At 46.6% G+C, this 24200-nt stretch overlaps 1 protein-coding gene across 2 annotated transcripts in view; it reads right to left on the bottom strand.

Annotated features, from left to right (window-relative positions):
* LOC138517036 (zinc finger protein 84-like) overlaps positions 1 to 24200 on the bottom strand; it is a 115257-nt gene that overhangs the window by 42310 nt on the left and 48747 nt on the right. For both annotated transcript variants that reach the window (XM_069632550.1, XM_069632551.1), the window contains exons 2-3: positions 16677 to 16735; positions 16352 to 16444 (exon numbers count right to left, since the gene is read on the bottom strand). The gene's annotated coding sequence lies outside the window, so the exon portion shown is untranslated. The remainder of the gene's footprint in view (positions 1 to 16351; positions 16445 to 16676; positions 16736 to 24200) is intronic.

The following is a 24200-nucleotide window of genomic DNA, read 5'->3' as shown; positions in this document are numbered from 1 at the left end:
ATGATGAAGAAAGAGATCACTCCTACTCCACTGGAGCTGTCAGCTGCTGTATCCAAACAACCAGAAGAAAAGGGGAAATCTAAAACTTCTAAAAAGAAACCAGCAGTCAACACTCCAGTGCATCCAACAAGGACTTCCCCGAGGTTGTCCAAAGTTACACCTGTAACTCCCTCTCCAGCTGAGGCTGAGAGGGTGGTACAACCCTTTGTGGTAGAACTAGACTCTGAGGAAGAGCTGTGGAAGGCCAGGAACTCATTGGAGATCTGGATCCTATTGACCATCCTGAGCTGCAGTCTTTACTGGCAGAAGGTGGATCCAACAGGGCAGACTTCAGTAAGGGACAGTGAGAATGTCCAACTCTGGGAGGTCTTCGCCACCAGACAGATGATCAGGCTGAAGGGCAAGAGCCTGGGAAATATAGGTTGCACTGGGAAGATGGCCTCTTCTACAGTGAACCAACAGAGTCTGCCCCTAGGGACTACAAACGACTTGTAGTACCCCAAGAGATCAGACAACAGTTCTTGCAGTTAGCCCATGAGATTCCTTTGGCTGGTCACTTGAGTTTCAAGAAGACTAAGGCAAGGCTCTCACTCTACTTTTATTGGCCAAAGATGGGGGCTGAAGTAGATAAGTACTGCCGGAGCTGCCACACCTGCCAGACTTCTGGTAAGGTTGGCTCCAAGAATGTGGCACCCTTACTGACTCTCCCAGTTGTGGGAGTCCCATTTGAGAGAGTAGGGATTGACATTGTTGGTCCCCTTGATCCTCCAACCTCCTCAGGCAACAGGTTTATACTTGTTGTAGTAGACCATGCTACTAGGTATCCTGAGGCAATTCCTATGAGGACTGTTACATCTCCGGCTGTGGCTAAGGCCCTCCTTGGTATTTTTACCGGTGTTGGGTTTCCTAAGGAAGTAATCTCTGACAGGGGGTCCAATTTTATGTCCCAATACATGAAAGCCATGTGGAAAACCTGCGGCGTTACTTACAAGTTCTCAACCGTATACCACCCTCAGACAAATAGATTGGTTGAAAGGCTCAACCGAACCATGAAGAGCATGATAGGTGCTTTAGAGGACCCCCTTAAAAGAACAGATCTTCTACTGCCATGCCTTCTCTTTGCTTATAGAGAAGTCCCTCAGGAGGGAGTAGGTTATTCTCCCTTTGAACTTCTTTATGGTCATCCAGTCAGAGGCCCCTTAGCCCTGATTAAGGAGGGGTTGGAGAGTGCTCCTTCCCCCAAGCCAGTCAGAGTGACTGACTATGTGATAGGTCTCCGGAGGAGAATGTCACACATGATGGCAGAAGCAAGTGATAACCTGAAAGCTGGACAAGCTTTGGTCAAGCACTGGCATGATCAAAAGGCTAACATGATTGAGTTTACTCAGGACCAGCTAGTTCTCGTTATGATCCCAACAAGGCAGAGGGCCTTGCAAGACAAATGGATGGGACCCTTCAAGGTTGTGGGTAAACTTGGAGAGGTCAACTATCTGGTGGACTTGGGCAATCCCAAGGAGGCTCCCACAGTCTTCCACACCAACCAACTAAAAGCGCATGTCTCCAGACCTGATGTAGGAGCTTTGCTTCTGGCATCATCAGAGGAAGAAGAAGAGAGTGAAGCTCTTCCTGATCTCCTCAGAGGCTTACCTTTGGACGAAAAGATTGAAGGAGTAAATCTCTCTTCAAATCTGACACCTGAGCAACAAGAGGAGTGCAAATCTATGTTAAATCAGTTTGCCTCCCTGTTCTCACTTTCACCAGGCTTGACCCCTTGGGGACAGCATGACATTCTCACTGGTGACTGTCTGCCAGTCAAAATCAGAGGATATCGAATGTCAGAGAATGTAAGAACCCACATCAAAGGTGAGGTCAGCAAGATGCTTGATCTCGGGGTTATAGAGCCATCTACTAGTCCATGGTCTAGCCCAGTTGTGTTAGTACCAAAGGCAGGATCTAAAGATTCTGTGTGGATTATAGAGCCATTAATGCAGTCACCAAGACTGATGCCCACCCTTTGCCAAGGACAGATGAGTTGGTGGATAGACTTGGTTCAGCCAAGTTCCTCAGCACATTTGACTTGACGTCAGGCTATTGGCAAATAGCCCTGACAGACCATGCCAAGGAGAAAACTGCATTTTCTACCCCAGTTGGCTTATACCAGTTTGCACCTGCTACATTTCAAAGGATGGTGAATCAGGTTCTGACAGGGATGGAGGACATCTGCATGGCATACTTGGATGACATTGCAGTCTTCAGCCAAACCTGGGAAGAACAAGTGGACCACCTGAGCTATGTTTTGCAGGCTCTTGAGAAGGCCAATCTGACCATAAAGGCAAGTAAATGTCTACCATGGACATGAGGTAGGAGGTGGAGAAATAAGGACTTTGCTCAGTAAGATTGAAGCTGTGCACAATTGGACAACACCTACTACTCAGACTCAGGTGAGAGCCTTCTTAGGTCTCACTGGGTACTACAGGAATTTCATAGAGAACTATGGGACCATAGCTTCTCCATTGAATGTCATCTCCTTTCCTAAATTCCCTAAAAAGGTAAGATGGAATGATGAGTGCAATAAGGCCTTTGAAAACCTGAAAAAGGCTCTTTGTCAAGCCCCAGTACTCAGAGCTCCTGACTACCACCAAACTTTCATTGTGCAGACAGATGCTTCAAATGTAGGAATAGGTGCAGTCCTCAGTCAACTGGATGGGAAAGGTAGGGAGCACCCCATTTGCTTCATCAGTAGAAAGCTGAAGCATCCTGAAACAAGGTGGGCAACCATTGAACAAGAGTGTTTTGCTATTGTGTGGGCTCTGAAGAAGTTTAGGCCATACTTGTATGGTTCTACTTTTGTTATTCAGACTGACCACCAACCCTTGAGATGGTTAATGCAAATGAAAGGGGAAAACCCAAAACTATTGAGATGGTCAATCTGCCTGCAAGGGTTTGATTTCAACATTGAGCACAGGTCAGGGTGTCACCACCAAAATGCTGATGGTCTCTCTAGGATGTATGTCATCGACTAGAGGTATGAGATTCATCCAGGAGTGGATTAAATCCTCCTGTCCCTTAGTCGGGGGGGGGGGGGGGCGAGTGTTAGAGAGAATTCTCTGTTTAGGCTGAATTTCCTAACCTAGCGAGTCCCCAGCAGCTTTGCTGGATTTCTGGAGTTTGTTTTTTTCTCATGCCAAGAGTGAGACTCTTTTCCTCACACTCTTGGACATGATTTGAGGGGTTCATTTGACTGTGAATGTGTTTTATGGGCTATGGGGTCTTTTACTCCATAGGGTCTCATGTGTTTTTACTATGTATGTTACACAGCACCCTCAGTGCAGTGACACAGGAGTGTCATAGTGACACCCCACCATAGACTCCATACCCTGGGACTGACTACTGTCTCCCAGGGCATGTAAAGTCACCATTGGCTTTACTAGTCCCAAATTTAGTAACAGAACCAGTACAAAACATCATAATGTGGAAGTACTGGTAGGGGTAATTCGATTGCCCCTGGGTCTGTTTTTCGAGTGGGTACTGTGCAGTCCTCCCTCGTCGAGTTTCTGGCTAGTGGCAGTGGTTACCACGCAGAATATTCCTTAAGAATATTCTCTATGGGATTTTTCCCATGTATTTTAAACGCACCACTTTTTGGTGCAATGCTAAAGATACCGCTGGTTTATTTATTTAATATTAATTCACCGGTAGGGTCTTTTTGCCAGAACTCGGTTTTAAAATGGCGTTTGCCTCTGTAAATCCAAACCAAAGGTCGAGCCCTTTGTTCCACTTTTGGCGGGCTTCTACACAGAAGCCCTCCAAAGTGGTGCCACTCTGTCTGGGTACCACAGGGGGTGTGGGAGGGGGTTTAGGCACCCTGGACTAAGTTGCCTTGCCAACCCAAGTCACACTCTTGCGTGATTGGCCCAAGTGGTGAGCCCCCCCGCTCACCACTTAGCATGTTTGATTGACAGCTAGGCTGAATGAATGGGGGTTTCTTGCATAAAAGCAGGGCTTTTGAGACTGGAACTTCAGAGGTCGCCACAGGACCTGAAAATCCGAAGAGGGAGAAGTTGAGCTGACCTGCAATGACGACACCACCGGTGGAGTCCTGCTGAACCGTCTCACCACTTCCCGACGACAGAGGAGATCTTCTTGCCGGAGAGTCTATTCCCCTTGAGCTGCTGGGGACAACCAGTTCACTTTCCTTTTCGCCTACCAGGACGTCTAGTGGTCGAATTGCCCGTGCCAAGCACCCCGGCAACCGGATAGCCACTTACCACTGAACCGCGAATAAAAGGACCGCTCCTTTGAATCGAGAACTCCGTGGCTGGTTTCTTCCCTGGCAGTACAACAACCTTCTGCTTTCCTCCCCGACGAGATCTTCTCTTCCGCCGGACGAAGCACCGACTTGCAACCGCTGCCAGGAACAACTGCCCCCGCTGGAGCGTTCTCACCATTTCAAGGTACTGTGTCCGCCTGGCCTCCCTTTCTATAGATTGCTACAAGGTGACAGTAAATCCTTAACCTTCTAGAATGGGCTGGCCTCTTGACCATCTAACTGGTCCCTTTCTTTTGGTCCAACTTCTTTCTGAACCTTCTCGAGACTTTTGTGCACTTTCCAACCGTGTGACCTTGGACACATTTCGTTCTGATCCTCTTAAAGTGGATCCGGCTTTCTGAACTCTAAGTTCATGGTTTTATTCTGCCTTCCTCTCTTGCTGTGTTCTTTTAAAAGTGTTTGGATCTGTTTCAAATTATGCTCTGCCTTTCTCTCCCTTTTAAACCGAATTATTAGAGTGCCATTTGCGTTAAGCGCTCACCGCTGTCTGAAAATAAGTGGTGCTTTACTTTTAAGGGAGTGTATATACTTTAGTAACTGTGTTTTTGAACTTGCTTGATATTAGTGCCAGTGTGTTTTTAAATAAATAATTATATATCTTTTACACCAAAGCTCTGGTCAGTGTTTGCTTGTTTTACTGTGTTTACCTGCCCTATTGTGTATGCTCTGTATACTGCCTAACTCTTCTTGAGAGAAGTCTGACTGCTCAGCCACAGCTACCAGATAAATCTGGGGGTTGCAGACTGCTACCAATTGGGTTTACTGCTAACTCCTGTGGTCTTAAACTTTTTGCAGTGGTCCCTAAGGGAACTTCACAGGTTTCTGCCTAACAAGGTCCATACGTCAGGGATGAGTGATTCTGATGTGGACACTCCTCGGTCCGCGACACCTGCACTGAGGAGCCAGACAGTGGTGGGACTTCCGCCTGTGGTGGATCGGGACGCAGGGTCACCCTCCACACCAGTAGCTGATGTGCCTGGGGCATCACGTAGACGGGGCCTTGTAGTCGTGCAGCCGCGGGCGGTTCTAACCCAACAAGAACGCCTGGCCCTTGGGTCCCGCAGGTGTCGAGCCCAGCAATGCGGTGGCCGTGTGCCACCGAGGTATACTGAGTGGGAGCAAGACATGACTGCCAATTCAGAACGTAAGGGGGCAGCACTTGATAACATCGCTGTGAGCATGGAACGTGTGGCCTAATCCGTGCTCCCCCCTGCTAGGCAGGTGCTTCTCCAGCGGCAGGCGGCGCAGTCTACGGCCCGCTCGCTCAGGCTGGGCATGGCGGCATCTGACCGGGCATGCCAGGCTGAAATGTTGTCTCTGCATCAAGCAATTAATGCTCATGCAGCGGCACACATGGAGGCACTGAGGGCTGAGTATGAGTCTCTCAGATCTACTCTGGGTGCCCTCTTGACATCCCAGAGGGTGCGGTCAGAGGAGAGGTTTGAGCAGCTTCAGCGTACCATCTCAGCTGAGCTACATGCTTGCCGGGAGGTGCATCAGTTGTCCAGCCAGACCACACAGGAAGAACTCCGTGTTACACGTGTTACCTTGCAAGAGGAAGCACGTGTATCACGGGAGGTTCTGCATGCAGACCTGCGTGTCATTGCCGCACAGAACCAGGCTCACCCGTCCGTCAGACTTGCTGCCGACGAGGGGCAAGCTGTGCCTAGGCGTGGTCAGGCTCCTGGCCATCGTCCTCCTTTTCCGGATGAGGCAGACTCAGACGACGAGATATCTCCCACACAGGTCGTGGTGTGCAGGCGTTGAGCCCATGGAGGTTTTCTTTTTGTCTCAACATCATCACATGTGGGTGTTGAGGTGCACCCTGTACCTCCCCCCTCCTGGGTGCCCCCCCCCCCCCTGGGTCGTATGTGGCCATTTTTGATTTTTGATTTTAGTTTAGTTAGTTAATATTAACTATTTGATAGTTATTTTAATTAGGTTATGTAGGTTGTTCATTTTTAGTTTAATGAGTTAATATAGTTTAATATTGTTTGTCTATTGTGCAGTCATGTGACGTTGTGGTGCTTTGTGGCTTTTGAAAGCATCCACTGTTTGTTCGAGCTGAGCCCTTCAAGCTTGTCTTGTGTATGTGTTTGCAGCTTGGGGTCCTGACTCACATAGGCCACTCCTGCTTCCCTTATCCATGGGATCGCTAGAATGGTTCGGTGTTACAGAATTGTACATACGGGCTTTGGACTTTCTTAATAACTGTGGTCTGTCTGCTGCTGTACTATTTGTGTTAACACCCCTAGTGGGGATTGGTTGCGTTTTATCCACCCCATGTCTGTAATCAATTTGGGTGAGTATGTGATTGATGTCTCCATTAATTGATGTGGATTGTGATGTATGTTATTTTCTTGCCTGTATATGTGCTTGATGCACTTCATGCTGTAGACAGTAGCCTGCACCCTTGGCCTGTCAAAGTGACACTGATGGTGAGAGGAGTTTGATGTAGGTCTGTAACCTGGCCCAGTGACAACCAGCATGTAGACACACACACAGGGAACTTTCCAGCCTTATTGATTTATTTGATGCCCTTTCTGCTGGAAGATGAGCCTCCAGACTACCTTTGCCAGCAGACACAGGGACGACTAATCCAGAAAACTGTCCATGTTCGGTGGTGCAGACGTGTGGATGTGTGCGCAAGCAGAAGCACAGGGATTGTGCTCAGATGTCCGACAGAAGCAGACGTATTTCCAGGAGCTCCTGGCAAGGTGAGCAACACAAGGGCCCCCACCGCAGACTACCTTCCACCAGGCCACTTGCACATGGATGCTAAGTAGCATCAGTGCTGGGGAGCTTTGCCAGGCATTGTTGGAGAAGGACACAGTACAGCTGACATGCGTTGAGAGGCAAATGCCAAGTGGCTTAACATGTTGTCAGGGGAACACGCAAGGGCCATCAAACATATCCTCGAGTACCCCCTGCTCCATTGAAGCAGAGTAATTAGGGTAGTAGTGTTCCTAGCCAGAAACTGATACAGCGCACAGGGATACCCAGTGAGGCTCAGACTCGTGGTGAGTGCATGTCATTTGCATGTGCAAATTGCCACGTGAACTACCTATTTAAATCTGCGGCGGCCAGGTCACAACTTGTACTGAAGTTGCACCTTGCTATACACGTCTAGCAGCTCACCCAGGGACCATTGTATCATGTGTGATTCTTGACCAATTGGTCTTCCATTCCCCGCGCGGCCACATACGCCGGCCTTACTGCATTGACAGTGTATGTACCATTGGTGGGCCAGGCTAACATATGGGTACATAGCAGCAGACAGGGGTGTTTGTTTGTGGAGGAGTCACTTACTTTGGGGCATGGATGGGGTTGTGTGTGTGTGTGTTGTAAACACACATTCAGATTAGTAACTCACACTCTCTTTGCAGCATTGAAGTGCTCCTGTTACCGGTTCTGAGAGTGCACAGGCAGGAGGCCAGCACTCATCCCAGAGATAAGTCTCCCTTTGGCTTGCATTTGACTTATTTGGTACAATGTGCATGATGAACATGTTTTCTCTAATTGAGTATGTGTTTTTGTGATTGGTTGTATTTTGTCTACTTTCCCTTGCAAATCCACATCCACTCTCCTGCCCCTCTTTCCGGTTATCCTGAATACCAATGCCTGTCCATGCAACATATCCCTGACCCTCCTTCCCCGCCGGGGTCTTAGAGGCCTGTGTTAGTTTGACCTTGCAGGTGCCCAGACCACGGAGGGGGTGGTTGGTTTGTGCCACTCCTGCGTCTGGACACCGGAGCTGTGACACTACCCATCAGTTGATTCATCATCATTGTATGTTATGTACCGTGAATGGTACCCATCCTGTTGGACCATTGTTCAACTGTGCTACCTTGGTTGTTCTATCATTGTGCTTGTACATGTGCTTTGACATTTCCTGCTACTTCAAGTCATCTACTGGAGACTCTTCAAGGGTTTTTTGGTGCCTGCAGCCTTTTTCCCTGGTTTGTGGGTTTGCCTACTTGAAGTTCTCTGCAATTTGGCATTTTTACCAGTCAAGGTGGATCTGAGGGGGCTGGTCCCTATTTACACGCAAGCTGGAACATGGAGAGCAAGGGGTAGGGTGATCCTGTAGCCAGGTAGACTTGATGGAAGAAGGCTACATACCCTAGAGACAGTTGCTCAGAAGGTCACAGTGATGTGTAAGGGAGGGCCTTTTGTTGTTGGACAGTTGGCTTGGCCTACAGTGTTTTGGGCACTCTGACATTGTAATTGCGGGGTACTATGTATATGATGTGTTGTTCTAGTCAATGCCTGTTCCTGTGTTGTCTTTACCTTTCAGGTGTCAGGGGATTGGTGTGGTTTGACATGCTGGGGTGTTCACATGGCCAATGTTCACATGTGATGTGTACAGGACACTGAGGGTCACTTGATTTCACATGCATATATTGAGTGCATGTCCCTAATGACACACACAATTGCACAATGATCCACCACACGTACATCCACCCTTCAATGGCCAAAGGTGCACACAGATTGCCTTCTCGGGCCCGCTGTGTCCCTGCAGCACATGATCTATTTCCATGTGGGTATGGGAGGTTGTTGGTCAGTCATTTCATCTGATTCCATGTCAGGCATCATTGTCTCATGCCAGTTTTCATTTATGACATGTCTCTTTGTATCCTATTGGTCATGTGTTGGCCTTTTGCTATTGCATGCCATGTCATGGTGTGGCAGACAAGGGTGATGTGGGTTGGGAGGGTTTGGGTGACATAGCAGGGATTGTGATGGCCTGTTTTGCAGGGGTGTGTGATACACACCTTACATGTGTTCCTTTTGGTCACACAGGATTGGTTATGTTTAAGTAGCTAGGGATGCACACAATGTAGCACTTCCATGGCAACATTCTCAGGGTGGTAAGGTTGTGACAGTTGACTGTCTCTTTGTCATCATCGATTGTCACCTGGTATGTACCAAGATTGTGTGCACTCCGCAGGGGTGGGAGTTTAGGTGAAGAATGTGGCCACAAGCTGGGTCCGGGCTGCCTCGCCACGTGCCCTGTCCCATCCCATGGGCAGCGCCTGTGCCTGTAGTTGGGGATATGGGGGCACCACCATGTCCACTGGTACCTCCCGCCGTGTTGCAACATTGTGCCGGACACATGCTGCCACAATGATCCTGCACACTACTGGGGGATGCATATATTAGCTGCCCACCAGAGCGGTCAAGGGAGCAGAAGCGTGACTTCAGCACTCTGAATGTGCGCTCCACTATGCCCCTGGTTGCAATATGGGCGGCGTTGTATCTTACCTGGGGTGGTGTGGTGGGGGTCCGGATTGGCATCATCATGTGGCTGCTCAGAGGATAGGCACTGTCCCCTGGGGAGGTGATAATGGTTGAGATTATTAGGGTTTGGGTATTTGTCTGTGTGTGACTTGCATGCATGTGCACAGGCATTTGTACTCACCAAGGAGCCATGTATCGCCATGCTGCCCAGCTTCCAGGGCCCGGCTCAGGGCAGACATTCTGTATATGAAACTGTCATGGGTGGAGCCAGGGTAGTTTGCATAGACAGAGGTGATGATTCCTTTAGCATCGCATACAACCTGCACGTTGATGGAATGCCAGTGCTTGCGGTTTCGATAGATGTGCTCAGTGGCCCTAGGTGGACGTAGGGCCACATGGGTGCAATCTATGGCACTGAGCACTTTGGAGAAGTGTGCCACCCTGTAAAAGTCCTGGACCATGGCCTGCCTTTCTGCGGGTGTTCTGGGCATATATGTGCCTGCAGACTGAGGGGCATGCAGTGATGATTGCCAACACCTGGTGTAGGCAGCGTGACTGCGTGGCCTATGAGACCCCGCCCATTATGGCAGTAGTCCGCTGAAATGACCCAGTGGCCAAAAAATGCAGGACATTGATAACCTTCTCCAAGGGGCTCAATGCTTGGGAGCCCGAGGTGGGGGATGTAAGGTCATCTTCCCACTCCCTGACGAGGTCTGGGATGATATGAGGTGGAAACCTATACCTGCCATAGACGTGGTCGTCAGGCATCCCAAAAAGGCTGGTCCGGGAAAAAAAAATGTGGGCCCTGGCTATTCTCCTCCTCCTGCCGTGTCCCACGATCAGTACTGCGACAAATGGGGCATTAGCTGTATATACGTGTTTGTTGTTTGCGTGCACTTTTATACTGTGCGTGGGGACGCTTCCGCCTGCCTTCGAGTGGCGGACGCGTTGACGCCCATGCGCGTCTTTTGCCGTGCACGGGTTTCCCATATTTGAATCCATGAATACGGGTTGTTCGCGTGTGTGTGGCGTTCCGTGTATTTCCCTGCAGTACTTCCCCAGTTACGCCTTCTTTTTCACGCGTTGTTCCCCATTCCGCGTGTTACGCCCCGTGTCCTGCCCCCTTTTTGGTGTGTGCGCGGATGTTGTGTGCATTTCCTGTGCGCATCGCACACAGCGTTCGGGATGTTGCAATGACGTGTGCGCCCGTGTGCGCCACGCACGGGTTTGGCACAAATCCCGAGGGTAACACGCGCAGGGACTTCCATAAATCGCACGCATGCATGTGCGCTTGCTTTTTAACGCATGTGCCACCTTGCGCTGAGATTTTCGGTGCACGTTTGTTCCATGAATCGGCCTGAAAATCTTTATAGAAAAAAAAATTCTTTTATTGAAGAATTCTTTCATCATAATCGTCCTGAACATTCTTTGACCCACAATAACTGGGATGCTTTTAAAGTTACCTTTCAGGGATTTATTATTCAATATGTTGCTTCCAGAAAAGGACAATCTGAATCTATTTATAAGAATTTATTAACTTCCATTCAAGATCTGAAAAAAATGTATTGTAGTTATCCAGACAGTAATGTAGCCACACATCTTATGAATAAACACATTGAGTTCAACAAATTATGCACTAACAAAGAGTCAAATTCGATACTTTGATCTAAATCCAAATTCTATAGTGGCTCTAACAAAGCCGGGAACATGCTTGCTTCTTATCTTAAAAATAAGAAAGAAAAAGCATTACTTCTATTTCCTCTGCTGACGGTAAAAGGTTAACTAACCAAAAAGATATTAACAAAGCCTTCCTAGAATTCTACTCAACCTTATACTCCAAAGACCATTCGATTCCATTATCAGATATCCACTCCTTCTTTGAGCAAAATAAGAAAGACCCTGATAACCCTGTAGACTTATCATCTCTAAACATTCCAATATCCCTAACAGAAATTAAACAAGCTTTCTTGGACCTCAAACCAAAGAAAGCCATCGGCCTGATGGTTTCTCCATTGATTTCTTTAAAACCTTTACTAATTCTATCTCTCCCAAACTCCTTGAACAATATACTCACTACACTAAGACCCTTCTTTTGTTAAAAACTATAGGCACATCTTCTTAGTTAACTCAGACTCTAAAATGTTTGCTACAATTCTTGCCAAACATCTCAAAATATTTCTTCCCAAACTCATCCACGTTGATCAAACAGGTTTTCACAAAAATTGTTTTACCTCTTCCAACACTAGATTACTCTTCCATGCACTGTCTCATTCTCAATCATCAAATGACTCACTGGCCCTTCTTGCATTAGATGCCGAAAAAGCATTTGACCGTGTTTCTTGGACCTCAATTCTACAATCACTTATTTGGAATTGTTTCTCACCCGCTTTCATCAATCGCATACAAATCCTGTACTCCTCCCATCCATTTGAATCCTTATCAACAACTCACTTTCTCCCTCCTTTCAAATACAAAGAGGAACTTTGCAAGGTTAACCACTTTCACCATTACTGTTCAATTTAGCATTGGAACCCTTACTACAAAACATAAGGAATAATGTTAATATTAAAGGTATACAATCAATAAAGCAATAGTATGCTGACGATATATTACTTTATCTCTTCGACCCCGGTTGCTCTATTCAGCGTTTAAGTTCCACTATTAATGATTTCTCTAAAGTCTCCGGCTATAAACTTAACTTCGAGAAGTCTGAAATGAGGCCCTTACCAATGCTTGTAATGTAACTAACACTCCTATGTTTGGTGTGTCTTGGCAACTTTCATCTATTAAATATTTTGCATTTCCTTCATTTTGCTAAAGATATTCATGCTACTGTCTCCCTTAACACTTATCTAATGATTGAGAAAGTTACTGAAGTGGTTTCAGGCTGGCCTCTTCTTTTCTTATCGCTTAGACTCTATACAAATGATGATTTGCCCCACCATCTTTAATTTTCTATCCATGATACCATTAACAGTCCCAACCAATTTTTTCAAAAAACTTGACTCTACTTTTAAAATTCCTATCAAACCAAAACAAACCTAGAATTGCCATTAACAAACTCAGACTTTCTACATTTCTAGGTGGATTCAAATCCCCAACTTTTTAACCTATAATAAAGCCGTTATGTTAAAACAACTGACAACACTCTACCAATAAGCGAATCGCATCTATGATGCCCCTATATTAATCAACATTGAATCCAATATTATCTCCCAATTTCCCTCACTCACTTTCTCTTAACACCTTCATGGCCCAACATCACTTCTTACCCCTCTATTCACTTTTTAAAATCTATATGGAATGAGCTCCAACCTATGTCTTATTTTCAATCTGAAACAAAGGATAATTCTTTTTTGGTATTGTAAAAACTTCCCTAATAAATCCAACTTTTATCATAATTAATAGATGGTATTTCTCCGGTTTCAAATGAATCCAATATCTATTCCAAAATAATATAGAAATTCCATTTGTACAACTATGCCATCAATCCAATATCCCACAAATGAATACTTCCTTCCACAGATCACTTATCAACACTCTTACCAAATCCCTACCCAATCTAACTCAAAAATCTCCTTCGCCCCTTCTGACCTATTGATCATCTCGACCTTCCACTAAAGCCGCTAAATTGCATTCCTTGTTAAATGACAATTGCACCATCAACTCGCCAAACTCTATTATCATTAGACAGTGGGAACTAGACTCGAACTTTCACCCTACTCCAGATTCATGGTCTGACATTTGAAAATCACATTACTCCTCTTCAGTTGCAGCCAACCTTACCCAAACATTGTACTTCATTCTGCACCGTGCGTACCTTACCCCTTCAAGAATTGTGAAGATTTCTAGTAATACATCCACTAACTGCTGGTCATGCCATTCACCTAATGCAGAGTTTGTTCATCAAATGTATGACTGTAGATATATACATTCATTCTGGCTTGAGATCTGGACAAGCCTTCAAAAAATGTTAATATTCCAAGAACTACTGTAATCTCATGATTGGTACTATTGTTAATCCCTACCTACTAACGATAAACAGCCTGATTTATGGAATTATTTGCGTGAAAAACGCAGATTTGCGCGTCTTTCTGCCAGAAAATCCCTGTTTGAAGTATGGGGATTTTCGGGCAGATAATTCCATGAATCAGGCTGCTTGGCTCCCAGTTTATTCAACCTGTTTATCAGTACTGCTTTCCATATTATCACCTCCAATTGGAGAGACTGTACCAGACTTTCATATACTATGTGGTGAAATTACATCTGTTCTATGCATCGCATAGAAAAGTGCAATGATGTTTTTACTTTGCGTTGGCATAAATTTGATAAGAAAGGGAACATTTGTATTCAATATCTCAATCTGAATGTCTGAAATAATTTACAGATTGCATTAATATGATATATTTCTCTTGTAATACTCTTTTCCTGCCTTTCTCTCCTCTTGTCTCTTGTCCTGTTTGTCCACCTATTATTAGTTCAATCAATTCCAAGTGCTTTACTCTATTGATTTCAAACATGTTTTACTCTTGTTAAATATTTGATAACTCTTACATTGGTTTGTAATGTATATATTGGACCTCAGGAGGATGCTAACGGTAGCCGTGCCTGTAATACAGGCACAGCTGCCGGCGGTATTTTTTGTTTCCGGCGCCCAGGAATGGTCAATTACCAGGTCACTACGGCATTGCCGGACCGGGAATTTGCCCATTCCAGGGCTCCGGAAAATATTTTTCCCCATGGGGGACAGAAAGACACCCGCGAGCACAACTCGTAGTTTGGCGTTCTGGGAATTACGGTACCAGAAAGCTTACCGGTACTGTAGTTCCCAGACCAACAAACTCACAATGAGGCCCATTGTATTCTCAATAATTAATGAATATGTTATGTTATGTTATGTTATGTTACGTTAAAGGTACTTATATAGCGCACCGTCACCTTCGGAATTGGTCCCCAGGAGTTCTGGTGGATATGTAAACAGGAAGGAGGGCAGGTAGGGTTGGTCGGGAGGAGGGGAGTAGGAAAGTGGGAGAGGTGGTGTGCTGTTGGCAGCTTCAGCTCGGTATACACCGAGTGCTGAACTTTGGTGCAAGTATCAGATCGGACGAGGCCTTGTGTGCTGTAGGTGCTGTCTATGTGTTGATGCAGTGTGGTAAAGTGCATGCGTATTGCTAGGAGAGAAAAGGTTGTGTGAGTTTTGTGTGGGTTGAGTATGCAGAAAATTGAGGGTTTGGTTAGCGGGGTCTGTATCCTAGTTCAGGTACTTCTGGTTCAGTTTGAGCTGTATCCCTGTGGGTGGGGTTGTTGCTGGTTCCTTATGGGCCATTTCACTGTGGTGGTGCTGCACGTGTCCAGCTGTGTTACAGTGAGCCTTGTATGGGGTGGTGGGTGTTTCTGAACCATTTCTTTGGGTGTGGAACTGGGTTGGTACCATCAATTCTCTTGTTTTCTAATGTGGCACTGGTCAGTTGAAGCTTTAAATGGTTCAGGGTCAGAATGCTGTTGATGAGGCGGCCTAGTGCGTCTGTCTAGGTCAGCCTGTTTATTCCGGCGTTAGTTTCCTCCTCTCATGACTGTCTTTCAGTTAGTTCTTTGGTTTTTGTGAGCTGACTTCCTTAGGGCGATGAGCTCTCCTCTATACCTTGGTTGCCTTGTGAGTTGCGCCTCTGGTCCATCACTCCCTCTGGTCTCTTACCTGTCTGGCGAGGAGCCCTCCTCTAGACCTTGGTTGTCTTGTGAGTTGCACCTCTGGTCCATCACTCTCTCTGGTCTCTGACTGCCTGGTGAGGAGCTCTCCTCTAGACCTTGGTTGCCTTGTGAGTTGCACCTCTGGTCCATCACTCTCTCTGGTCCCTGCCTACCTGGTGATGAGCTCTCCTCTAGACCTTGGTTGACTTGTGAATTGGTTCCAGCATCCAATGATAGGCAAGGGACATTGCTGACTGACTGTGCTGGCCACAGCTCATTCAGGAATTCAGTATTGCCTCTCCAAGGGACATTTCTGTCTGACTGTGCTAGCCACAGCTCATTCAGGAATTCAGTATTGCCTCTCCAATGGGCATTGCTGTCTGACTGTGCTGGCCACAGTCCATTCAGGAATTCAGTATTGCCTCTCTAAGGGATATTGCGGACTGACTGTGCTGGCCACAGCCCATTCAGGAATTCAGTATTGCCTCTCCAAGGGACATTGCTGACTGACTGTGCTGGCCACAGCCCATTCAGGAATTTAGTATTGCCTCTCCAAGGGACATTGCTGACTGACTGTGCTGGCCACGCCCATTCAGGAATTCAGTATTGCCTCTCCAAGGGACATTGTTGACTGACTGTGCTGGCCACAGCCCATTCAGGAATTTAGTATTGCCTCTCCAAGGGACATTGCTGACTGACTGTGCTGGCAAAAGGCCATTCAGGAATTCAGTATTGCCTCTCCAAGGGACATTGCTGACTGACTGTGCTGGCCACAGCCCATTCAGGAATTCAGTATTGCCTCTTCAAGGCTGGGGTTTTAGCTTTGCATCCAGTAAGCTCAGCCGCACTCCAAGCCGCTTTGCCCATCACTTCACAAAAACAAACCCTCTGTACATGGCACTTTTCTAAAACCTTTAAGCTTTCACAGACACAACCCCTCCATTTTACAGCACTCCAAAATAATTCTGCAACCAAAATTCTGCAGGAATACCGCCCACCTGTGGCAACCCATATGAACACATGCTTGCTGGTTATTTACAAACTTCCCACACAATGCACCAGCTTTGCATCCCTCTCCACCAAACTTCTTACCTCTCTTCACTGTGGTGAGACATGCAGAGGATGTCACGTGCTTCAACCTCAGAAATTGGTAGGCACTGCCTTGTCTTATATTGACCACTGACCCTGGAAAGTAACAACAGTAAGTCAGAATATTAATCTTAGAAAAGAAAACTCTCAACGATGGTTCTTGCGAGCCCTCGGCATTCCCAGTGCCTCTGCTTTGCCAGTCACTGAGAAGAAAATACCCACAAGAATAAGCCTTCAGTTGTGAACTCCTGTCAGCAGCACCCACCCCACAGCTACCATGCTTGCCCCACACTCAGGATGACCACACAAGTCACTCTGGTGCGCTTACTTGGCAGTGCACTTCCACAAGGTCCAACTCTGGGGGACTGCTCTTCTAGAATTTTGAACCTAAAAGGGAAGAGGACAGCAGGTCAAATATTTGAAAAATTAACTCAGGTGTGGCTTCTACGAGCATTCCGTAACACCTAGCTTCCTCCAGCCCACCACCCAAAAACCAAAGACCAATTCTCACAGTTATAACCATCGGTGGCTACTGCATCACGAGTCGTGCTTTAATCAAGTACTACTATTTGTCCGAGTTCATGCAACTCTTTTTTGACAATGTGTATTACTTCTAAAGAAGAGTGCCTATACTCAAGCAAGTTCTAATGATCAAGCTGGCAATATTTCTTCACAGTGTAGAGAGACTAAGGACAAAGCACTCCATTCACACCCCACAAAGTGGTCATACATTCAAACATGCCCCCATACAATTCTGGCGATGCGTTGAAAAGGAAAAGGGAGGTCTGGATGAACCCCTAAATAACATGGATGACAATGAACTGTCTGAATCCATGTGCCGCCTCCTAGCGTTCTCCATAACATGATGACCTTGGCCTGTCTGAATCCATGTGCCCCCTCCTAGTGTTCTCCATAACATGATGACCTTGACCTGTCTGAATCCATGTGCCCCCTCCTAGCGTTCTCCATAACATGATGACCTTGGCCTGTCTGAATCCATGTACCACTTCCTAGCTTTGTCCATAACATGATGACCTTGGCCTGTCTGAATCCATGTGGCACTTCCTACTGTTCTCTATAAGATGATGACCTTGACTTGTCTGAATCCATGTGCCCCCTCCTTGTGTTCTCCATAACACGGATGACCTTGACCTGTCTTAATCCATGTACCACCTCCTTGCGTTCTCCATAACATGGATGACCTTGGCCTGTCTGAATCCATGTGCCACATCCTAGTGTTCTCCATAACATGGATTACCTTGGCCAGTCTTAATCCATGTGCCCCTCCTAGCGTTCTCCAAACCATGGATGACCTTGACCTGTGTGAAGCCATGTTCCCCCTCCTAGCGTTCTCCAAACCATGGATGACCTTGACCTGTCTGAATCCAGGTTCCCCGTCCTAGCGTTCTCCATACCCTGGATGACCTTGGCCTGTCTGAATTCAGGTGCCCCCTCTTAGTGTTCTCCGTAACATGGATGACCTTGGCCTGTCTGAATCCATGTTCCCCCTCTTAGTGTTCTCCATAACATGGATGACCTTGGCCTGTCTGAATCCATGTGCCCCCTCCTAGCGTTCTCCATAACATGGATGACCTTGGCCTGTCTGAATCCATGTGCCCCCTCCTAGCGTTCTACATAACATGGATGAGCTTGACCTGTCTGAATCCATGTGCCCCCTCCTAGCGTTCTACATAACATGGATGAGCTTGACCTGTCTGAATCCATGTGGCCCCTCCTAGCGTTCCCCTGCTGCCCCTTTGGTTTCAGGATTGCTGGAGAACATTAGGGCAGAATCTTCACCAACACTGCCCCCGTGTGGCCAAGCATACCTCTCAGCTGTTTCAGTCCCCCGGCCGGGGGGAAATGGAGGAGTTAGGGCGGGTGAGAGCGCATTGAAGTGACCCGGCCGGGGGCAATGGAGGATTTCATTTTGGGCGGGTGAGAGCGCATTGAAGTGAATAGTCATGTTAGGAGTTTGGCGGCTGAGAGAACTGATTCCATGTTGTATGATACCTTCCAAAGGTGTGTGAGTTGAGAGGTTTCACCGAGCGCCCAAGAGAGAGCCACGCTCCTAGCACATACATCTTTCTAAAGGTGTCATAATTGACCTTTTCACAATTGACCTCGGGAGAATTGACCTCGGGAGAATTTACCTAATTTAGATGGTCAATTAGGACATATATACGGGGGGAAAACCGCTGCAAACCCACCCAATCCAAAAACCCATGCAAACCCCCACCCAATCCCCTTATATTATTTATAATCCAAACCCAAGCCAATACATATATAAAATAACTAAAATAATATAAAGGTCAATTGTGCAGAAGGTCAATTAGGACCACTATAATTAGGTCAATTGTGCAAAAGATCAATTGTAAAAGGTCAATTCGAGTAATACCTTGTGTACACATGTCTGTGCTGGCACAGAGGCCCATTCCCTGCAGTGTTGTGGTGCTGACTTTGGGTCTTTCATGGATAGGAGGGGAGGTATCTGGCATTTATTGATAGGAGGGGAGGTATCTGGCATGTATGGATAGGAGGGAGGTATCTGGCATGTATGGGTAGGAGGGGAGGTATCTAGCATGTATGGATAGGAGGGGAGGTATCTGGCATGTATGGGTAGGAGGGGAGGTATCTGGCATGTATAGATAGGCGAGGAGGTATCTGGCATGTATTCTGGCAGGAACGGAAGGGCATTACGTTCCCTTACTCTTCAGGCAAATCCGCCATCAATACGTTTGCTTATTTTTTACTTCTCCTCTACTGGGGATTCGAACGTGGGCCCTGCTGGTGAGACTCCAATGTCCCATCATGCTGTGCTTTCGCACATCAACTTGTGGTTTACCCCATAACCTGCACGAACTATGCTGGGAGAAACACCTAGCAGAAGGCACTTGGAAAAAATCCCCTTCGGCCGCCTTCAAAACTCTGTTCCATATTGCCTCCAAACAGTAGAAACAGGCAGCCAAATAGGCAGACATTAATGCTAGGATCTCCAACGTCAGCTCAAACATCAAAGAAATCTTCAAGATACTTAGGGAATTGGTTACCTCTGCTGCCCCCCCCCCCCCCCAGCACCATCATTAAAGATGGAACTTGGTGTTCCAATATACAAGACGCCATGTTAGGAAAACTCAACTCCCTGCAATGCAAAATTGCACAAAAACAAGGGCCTTTCAAATCATCCTACAACCTCCCCCGTCCACCTACTCCTACCTGCCCCAACATCCCCACATTCCACTTCAGGAAAGTGATTGAATTCGAAGCTACTGACATCCTCAGACGCCTCAAACCATCCAGATGCAAAGGGGTTATATGCCCAGCCACTATTATCAAAGACTGCGCATAAGCCCTTGTCCCTTTTATCACTAGGTTTATTAATGCCTCCTTTGGTTCGTCCCACCGAGCTTAAAAGAAGCATGGGTTCTGTCCTTGCTAAAAAGAAACACGCTAGATCCCACTGATCCCAGTAACTACTGTCCCATAACAACAGTTCCTTTCCTCCTAAAGATTCTGGACAGGGCTGCCTACATCCAAATACAGAACTTCTTGGAATAGAATTGCATCCTAGGCATGCGCCAATCCGGCTTCCAGCCAGGACATGGCACCAAATCTGCATTACTGTATTTAAAAAACCAGCTGGATGATCTCAGAGATCAGGGTAAACCAGCCTGGCTCTTGTTGCTGTACTTCTCAGCAGCCTTTGACCTGCTTGACCACAAAAAATGTTGTCACTACCTCAAAACCTCTGCCAGCTTCTCCTTGGAAGCTACCACCTCTTTCCTTGAAGGAAGATCCATGAGAGTGTTTGCAGAGGCGGCTACACCCACAGAGCTTAGATCTTCTGTTTCCCGTTAGGGAGAATTCTCAAGAATGTGCTAATTTCCCTTACCTTTTGAGACCCCCAGAAACTTTGCTGGATTTCTAGGATTTTAATTTTTACCTGGAAAGAGTGTGAGCCTGTTTTTCCCACTCTTTCATGTATTTTTGGTGTGTTTTACTTTTATATTCTTTCGTTATGGGGTTTTAAAACAACCTCCATAGACATCTGTGTCACACAGCACCATTAGTGCAGTGGCACAGGGTTGTCTTTCAGACTTCCCAAGGTTTAAATACCTTCTCTGGGACTGACTACTGTCTCCCAGAGCATGTAAAGTTAAATTGACTTTACTAGTCCTTTTAAATTTACAGACCCAGCACACACTATCTTCCTGTAGAGTGCTGGAGGGGTTGCCTATCATCCCCTGAGTCAAAACACTCATGTAACAGTCAAATGTTACCCTTTCCTACTTTATATGGCTGCTGGCAGTGGTTTAGATCAAACTACCACGATTTTTCCCGACCGCAAACAACGGTAGCTAGAAATCGGGACAGCCATGTTTTTCAATATGGCACCCAAGACCAATCTGTAAAAACAGACTCCGGTCAACATTTTTCGCTGTTTCTTTTAGGAAAGGTCCTTCTTGTGTTTGTCTCTGCGCGCCAAACCAGGTTTGGTCCCTTTGTTCGTTGGCCTTTGGCAGGCTTCAGTGCTGAAGCCCTCCTCTGGCGCCTGAATGTCTGGGGTGGACAGGATGTGAGGGAGGTGCCCGAAACTCCCTGTGCTTAGTCTCCTAGGAGACCCAAATGCATTCTGGCATGATTGTCCGGCTGGCTGTCCAGCAAGGACAGCCACCCCGCTGTTTGAGTGACAGCCAGGCTGGAATGAATGGGGGAAAACTGTTTAAAAGCAGGTCTCTGGTACTTGGAAAGCAGAGTCGACCACTGGAACGAAAGAACCGAAGACGAGCTGAAGGAATGTTAGGGAGAATTCTCTCTTTAGGCTGAATTTCCTAACCTAATGAGTCCCCCAGCAGCTTTGCTGGATTTCTGGAGTTTGTTTTTTTCTCCTGCCAAGAGTGAGACTCTTTTTCTCCCACTCTTGGACATGATTTATGGTGTTCCTTTCACTGTTAATGTGTTTTATGGGCTATGGGGTCCTTTACCCCATAGGGTCTCATGTGTTTTTACTATGTGTGTCACACAGCACCCTCCGTGCAGTGACACAGGGGTGTCATAGTGACACCCCACCATAGACTCCATCCCCTGGGACTGACTACTGTCTCCCAGGGCATGTAAAGTCACCATTGGCTTTACTAGTCACAAATTATTAACAGAAACCGGTACAAACCATCATATTGTGGACGTACTGGTTGGGGCAATTCGATTGCCCCGGGGTCTGTTTGTCGAGGGGGCACATCTCCGTCCCCCCTGATCGAGTTTTGGCTGGTGGCAGTGGAAACTACTTTTTATATTCGACCGCGAATATATCCCTATGGGATTTTCCCATTGTTCGAGGCTACCAACTTTAATTATTTAATTCTCATAGCCTCGAACATACCGCCAGTTTATTTAATTAATATTAATTCGCCGGTTGGTATTTTTTGCCAGGACTCGATTCTAAAATGGCGTTTGTGTTCTCTTCTGTGACCCCAACCCAAGTTGAGCCCTTTGTTCCACTTTTTGGCAGGCTTCTCCACAGAAGCCTCCAAAAGTGGTGCCACTCTGTCTGGGTACCACGGGGGATGTGGGAGGGGGTTTAGGCACCCTGGACTGTGTTACCTTGGTAACTCAAGTCGCACTCTTGTGTGATTGGCCCAAGTGGTGAGCCGGCCGGCTCACCACTTAGCATGTTTGATTGACAGCTAGGCTGAGTGAATGGGGGTGTGCTGCATAAAAGCAGGGCTTTGGGGACTGGAACTTCAGAAGTCGCCACAGGACCTGAGAATCCGATGAGGGAGAAGCTGAGCCGACCTACCACGACGACACCACCGGTGGAGCCCTGCGGAACCGACTCAGCACTTCCCGACGACAGAGAAGATCTCCCGACTGGAGAGGCTTCTTCCCCTGACTGGTGGGCACAACCAGTTTACCTTCTTCTTTTCGCATGCCAGGCCGTCTTGTATTCGAATTGCCCGTGCCAAGCACCCCAGCAACCGGATAGCCACTTACCACTGGACCGCGAATAAAAGGACTGCTCCTTTTACCTGAGAACTTCACGGCTGGTTTCTTCCCTGGCAGTGCAACTGACTCCTGTCTTCGTCCCCGACGAGATCCTCTCTTCCGCCGGACGAAGCACCGACTTGCATCCGCTGCCAGAAACAACTGCCCCCGCTGGAGTATTCTCACCACTTTAAGGTACCGTGTCCGCCAGGCCTCCCTTTCTAAAGATTGCTACAAGGTAATAATAAACCCTTAACCTTCTGGACTGGGTTGGCCGCCTTGACCTTCTAACGGGTCCCTTTCTTTTGGTCCAACTCTTTTGTGAACATTTGCAAGACTCTTGTGCACTTCAACCGTGTGACCTTGGACACATTTTGTTCTGATCCTCTTAAAGTGGATCCGACCTTCTGAACTCTAACTTCACGGTTTTACTTGCCTCCCTCTCTTGTTTTGTTCTTATGAAAAGGGTTGGGATCTGTTTCATATTATACTCTGCTTTTCTCTCCCTTTTTAAAATGAATTATTATAGTGCCATCTGCGTTAAGCGCTCACCGCTGTCTGAAAATAAGTGGGGCTTTACTTAAGACTTGTCTAAAATTCCTCTAAGGGAGTGTATATCTTTTAGTGACCGTGTTTTTGAATTGCTTACTATTAGTGCCTGTGTGTTTTTCTAGATGTGGTTTTAAATAAATAATTATATCTCTTTTACACCAAGCTCTGGTCAGTGTTTACTTGTTCTACTGTGCTCTTCTGACCTATTGTGAATACTCTGTATACTGCCTAATTCTTCTTGAAGGAAGTCTGACTGCTCAGCCACAGCTACCAAGTGAATCTGTGTGGTACAGACTGCTACCAAGTGGGTTTACTGCCAAACACCTGGAGTCTTAAATCTTTTGCAGTGGTCCCAGAGGAAACTGCACAGGTTTCTGTCTAACACTGGTGGCAGCAGTGGGATTTGTATTGAGTATACACTTTAGAGTGCTTTTTGAACACTTTGACAATTAACCACAGAGCTTAGCACTAAAAAGCTGATTTTCTAACTATGTCTGCTATGGAGAGTTATACCCTAGAGTCATTGTCTGCCAAAACTGCTGATTGCTTAAAAGTATTGAGTAGACATAAGAATCTCTCTGAGAAGGGCAAGAAAATGGAACTTATAGAAAGATTGTTAGAAAAGCAAAGTCTGGGTGGTACAGAGGAATCTACCTCCCCCCAGCAAATGTAGAAAACAGTGATGGTATTAATCTGAATCAAAGTCTTGATAATGCGCCAGAAGAGGAAAGTGAACCTAATGAAGTTAGCCACTCTGAGCCTCTGTCTGCCTTACCTACTGTACCTACTGGGCCTATACCAGGTCCTACAAGTAACCCTGCTTATTTTGAACTTGACAAAATGAAGCTTGAATTAGAGTACAAACGTTTTATTGCTCAATCTGATAGAAACCAAGAGCTAGAGTTCAGAAGAATGAATGCCCAGGCTGAGCAGAAGCAAGCTGAGTTAAGACTCAGAGAAATAGAGCTTAATCATGAACTAGAAATGAAGAAGTTGTCTGTGGAAAATGCTTCTCTCTCCTCTGGTTCCTCTAGGAGTTCCAGTCCCAAAAGACCCCGGATGCCTAAGGAATTAGTGGGTATGTATGAACCTAAATTGGATGTGTTGGATTGGTTAAAAATGTTTGAGTATGATCATGGGCTCCAGGACATCACAGGGAATGAGTTACTTCCCTGGTTGTTCTCTAGGCTTCCCCCTGTTGCAACTGATGTGGTAATGGAGTTGGGGGAGGTGGATAAGAAGTATTATAAATGTGTGAAACTAGCTTTGATAGCTAGATTTGGGAAGACCCCTTCCCAGTACCTTAAGAGTTTTAGGA

Source organism: Ambystoma mexicanum, chromosome 6q (assembly GCF_040938575.1).
Source record: "Ambystoma mexicanum isolate Mex_15411 chromosome 6q, UKY_AmexF1_1, whole genome shotgun sequence".
Classification (NCBI taxonomy): Eukaryota; Metazoa; Chordata; class Amphibia; order Caudata; family Ambystomatidae; genus Ambystoma; species Ambystoma mexicanum.
Note: the sequence above shows the minus strand (reverse complement) of the source record. Positions and strands in the feature narration are given on the sequence as shown.